The following is a 4,437-nucleotide window of genomic DNA, read 5'->3' on the forward strand; positions in this document are numbered from 1 at the left end:
ACTTCCAGTCCCCATATTGTTACTACTTTTTTGCCAAAATGGTCATCTCTGAGGACCGGACAAGCTGGGCCATCTTTTCCAGGTGCCCTACGAGGCCAGGTTCTTCTTGACTCACAGTGGGGTTTACTGTCCTTCGTCACCATCCTGGGGGCGCATAGGGTACACTCACCAGCTGCTACGATTCATCTCCGCTGGCTCCTTGTGGCACTCCTCTCATGTTGTTGACTTTTAGACTGGGCCCACACTGGAGTCTTTTTGTACAGGATTTCTTGTTGTGGACCCGTCTCCAGCCATCCAACCAGCTCCACACCTCCTCAGGGGTTTCAAAGAACCACGTCTTGTCCTTGGCCACCACCCGTAGCTTAGCTGGAAAGAGCATTTTGCACTTCTGGTTCCGATCCCTCAGGACTTTTTTGACCTCTATAAAGGAATGACACATTTGTTTCTCTCGTAGAGTAAAGTCAGGGAAGAAGGTGAGAACGTTGTTATCCCATTTGGCCGGTGGCGCACTCTGTGCTGTCTGTAGGATTTTGTCTTGATCCCTATAATTGAAGATGCAAGCTATGATGGGACCCTGGGACGGGCTCAGCCGCGGCAGGGCTTTGACCCGATGGGCCCCCTGCACTCAGAAATAGTTAGACAGTCCCTTAGGCTGTAGGTGCTTTAGAACAAGCTCTTCCACAAAAAGATCCACTTACAGGCCTACTGCGCACTTTGGAACTCCAATTATGCGTCAAGATCACCCTCCGAATCTCCCATCTTCGCCTGCAAAGTCGTTACAGCGCCCCTTATCTCCCCAACTTGGGCCTGCAGTGTCTTAGTGTCTGTTTTTAGCATGGTTATGGAGTCTTCCGCATCTTTCATTCGTGTGCCTACGTTTCGCAGATCTGCGTGCATTAGTGTGACTTCTGTTGTTATGGGCTTTTGCCCGCCAAAGCCGCTTTGACACCTTGTATTGCTAGGGCTAGGGAGTCTTGAGCTGCCGGGGAGGGCTGTGTCTCCGCCGGTAGCTCTGTTCTTGAGTGGGCATACTTCTCCACTTTGGTCTGGTGGGCCGACTTGGAGCCTCTGCCCCTGGACTTTGTTGTCACTGTTATGTCTTGTAGACCAGTGTGGTGTTGCACCATACGTGTGTCTGAGTCTCAGTTGGGCGAAGGTTAGTACTTGCTGCTGCCTACCTGTGTGCTGGTAGGCACTCCTGCGGCCTGTTGGGTTTCCCACCTCCGCCGGTCATTCTCAGGTTCTTGGTTGTGCCCCGCAGCAGCCACACTTCCATTGAGAGGGACTACAGGATCCATGGTTCCGCTAACTGGCCCAGTCAGCACTTATAGTGGTCCTTGACTGCTGCTTCTGCGTGCAGTTGATTTGTAACAAGCAGTTATGGGTGCCCCCTCTGTTTGTCCTTGAGGGAGGGGGGAAGACCAGGAATAATCGCTGGGGTGTGCAGTCAGGCCCAGGCCTCTTAGAGTTGCCTGTCCAGGAGGGGCCCTGGCCACAAGAGTTCCAATTCCAGCCGTCACCGCTGGAGAGAGCCCTAAATCGATTTCCAGGGCCTCTCCTGCTCCTTAGCGGGCTCCGTTTATCTCAAGAATGGGTCGGTCCACTAACGCCCACAGCCTTCTGCTGGACTCTGGTGGTCCTCCGCCCCAGTGTGGCAGGAGGGGCAATCGGGCCAGCACCACACCACCCCATGGCTCAGTCACTGCATTGAGTCCCGCCTTGATCAGCCCTCACTCTCCTCGCCGACGCCGGCCTCATCGCTGGCATGCCTCGAAGGCCCTGTACCCCGCGCCCGGGTCAAGGGGATGGATAGTTTTGCACTGTCCCTCACTGCCCGTCCGCTGTTGTTATCTTCAGCTGCACATGAGGACAGCGTTGTAATACTTCTCCACGATGACCCGCAGGCCTCTCCCCATTCTAGCTTGGGTTGTGTCACCACGCACGGGCCGCAGCTTTTGGCCTCTCCTCAATCCATTAGTTTTGTGGCGTTGGGGTCCTCCCGGCCTCTTGGGGTGATCTTCAAGCTGCATGGAGCATTGCAATGGCATTCAGCGGATGTTGGATGAGACATTTTGGGGCAGATCGACAGAGGACTGCCAAAGCTTGTTCAAGCTGCGGCCGCCATGTACGGCAGTTGGACGTGCCCCCAAGAGTGTTGTATTATTGAGCTAATCTCCCTATCCGAATCCCTCTGAATTGGTTTAAGGCACTGAACATTTAACAAAGAGAGTTAATCTGGGATGGTGTGGGGGACAGGATAAGAATGTCCTTATGAAAACTGCAGCATCCCACCAAAGAAGGGGGCTCTTGATTAGAAATTATACTGTCTGACTGCACTAACCATGCATGGCCAGAAGGCTCCATGGGCTGTAGTTGGAGGACATAGGAGTAGTAGGCATCCCACAACAAGAGGGAGCACTGGTCTTACTTCTGGTTGGTCCCTCTAAAGAAGACCCTGTGAGGAAAACAAAGCAATGTTGGAGGAGGTTTGTTAAGAAAACTCCACAAAGTCCAATATATGCCCCAACCTTGCCGCTGATTGGCCTGGGATATTTACAGCTATCAGAATGGGAGACTGGACAGACACTGGGGAACTTACCATAGGTGACTGCTATGAGGATGGGGAAATATGGCCACGCCTCTGCTTGCATCAGAGCCACATATACTAAGATTGGAACGATACAGAGAAGATTAGCATGGTCCCATCGCAACAATGACATGCAAATTCGTGAAGTGTTTGATATTTTTTATTGCTCCTCTCGTTTTCCTCAAAGAATATGAACTATCTGATGTAAGGTTCAGGGTTAAATAAATGTAATGAGAAAGGGAAAAAAAGAGCCTGGCGATATTAGAATAACGGCTATCAGAGGCTCACTTCTTCACGTATGGAGCTGTGGTGCAATTCATATGGCTGGATCGGGAAACAGACCTATCGGAACCCCAAATGGGTGAAGTGTTGCAGGCTCTCCTTTTTTGGGCAGGAACATCTTAAGGATTTTGGGGGCACCAGCCAAAAAGAATTTTGTGGCCTGCTCCGAACAACAACTCTGGATTTAATATCTATTTTTAGCTCATTCATGCTCTTTGTAAACAACTATGATTGGTTCGATGATAACCCTCCCGGCTAGCCAGCCTACCACTGGGTATAAACCTTTAAAAACAGTCTCTATTTGACTGTCAAAGCATGTGGAGGTGCACCAGGTAAAGAAGTCCATTCAGGTGTATTTGAAAAAATTATTTATTTTTAATTTTTCCATCATCTTTTCTTGATTTATTTAAATGGGCCAGCCAATGCATTTGATTCCGTAAACAATCAAAACTTCTTCAGTGCTGAAAACAAATTATATAATAACACATCAACAAAAAGGCACAAGACACCATAAGACAAACACAGAACAATATCAAACATCAACAAGATTTTAATCCACTTCCACAAGTATAACTGATCTATACTCAAAAAGGACATCGATCTGACGATAACACATTAATACAATTTGACATTATTATATAGAGACAAAACAAAAAACTATAATTCTAAGAACAAACAGTGATGTGAAAAAGAAACACAATCATAATTAAATGACGGAAACGAGAGCCAAGAATACATATGTGAATGAAGGTTGACCATATTTAAAACCACAGTATAAAACATTAATATCCATGGGCTAACACCCATGGGAGACGTAAAGAGAGGAGAAAAGACAACCTTCATCCCTTCTACACTTATCTCTAAAAGGTCCAAGAATGTGTGACCCTCACAAATGTTAAAAAGAGGGGGTTTGAGTGTAAGATAGGCCAATAGCCATGAGCGTAATCACATAAAAAATAGAAAAAGAATAGGGAATCGACTGCATTGAGACAAATCAATAAAACACCAATTGGCGAATAATATTATGGAAATTGTAAAACCCAGGGAAATCAAAAAATACCAATACCATCTACCCACCTTAGGGTAACATCATCATTATGTCACACCATAATATCATGCAAATGTGCGTAGTTTCTAAATTAAATGCAGACGAATATGCTGGCAAGAATGGATTTCCTCGGGGCAACACAATGCCCCTCTATTTGTTGCCTAGTGTAAACAATATCATTTGGGACTAGTTTTTCGGTAATTCTCTAAAAAGGCATAACATGCGTGAAAATGTTACCTAGTGTAAACAATAACATCTGTGACCAATATAATGGTAATTATCAAAAAGAGCATAGCATGCGAGGTAATGCGCCAGACATGAAGCCAGTAGTCCCCAGTCACGCTTATATTAATATTATCTTATAGTTTAGCACGCACCTTTTCCTTGATTCCATATAGAGTCTCCTCTTTGCCACATTAGATCATTTCAAACCGATATGAACCTAGCATTACCCCATCACATATTTAGAGAAAACGCTGTCATTTGCAAGAGCAAATCACTCCCTATTGTGTGTTAATTT

At 46.6% G+C, this 4,437-nt stretch overlaps 1 non-coding gene across 1 annotated transcript; it reads left to right on the top strand.

Annotated features, from left to right (window-relative positions):
• The first annotated feature begins 2,644 nt into the window (after positions 1–2,644).
• LOC144756901 (U6 spliceosomal RNA) lies at positions 2,645–2,748 on the top strand. Its single transcript, XR_013595389.1, has one exon. It is a non-coding gene; the product is annotated as a U6 spliceosomal RNA (small nuclear RNA).
• Positions 2,749–4,437: the final 1,689 nt, after the last annotated feature.

The sequence above is a fragment of the Lissotriton helveticus genome, chromosome 5_1 (genome assembly GCF_964261635.1).
Source record: "Lissotriton helveticus chromosome 5_1, aLisHel1.1, whole genome shotgun sequence".
Classification (NCBI taxonomy): domain Eukaryota; kingdom Metazoa; phylum Chordata; class Amphibia; order Caudata; family Salamandridae; genus Lissotriton; species Lissotriton helveticus.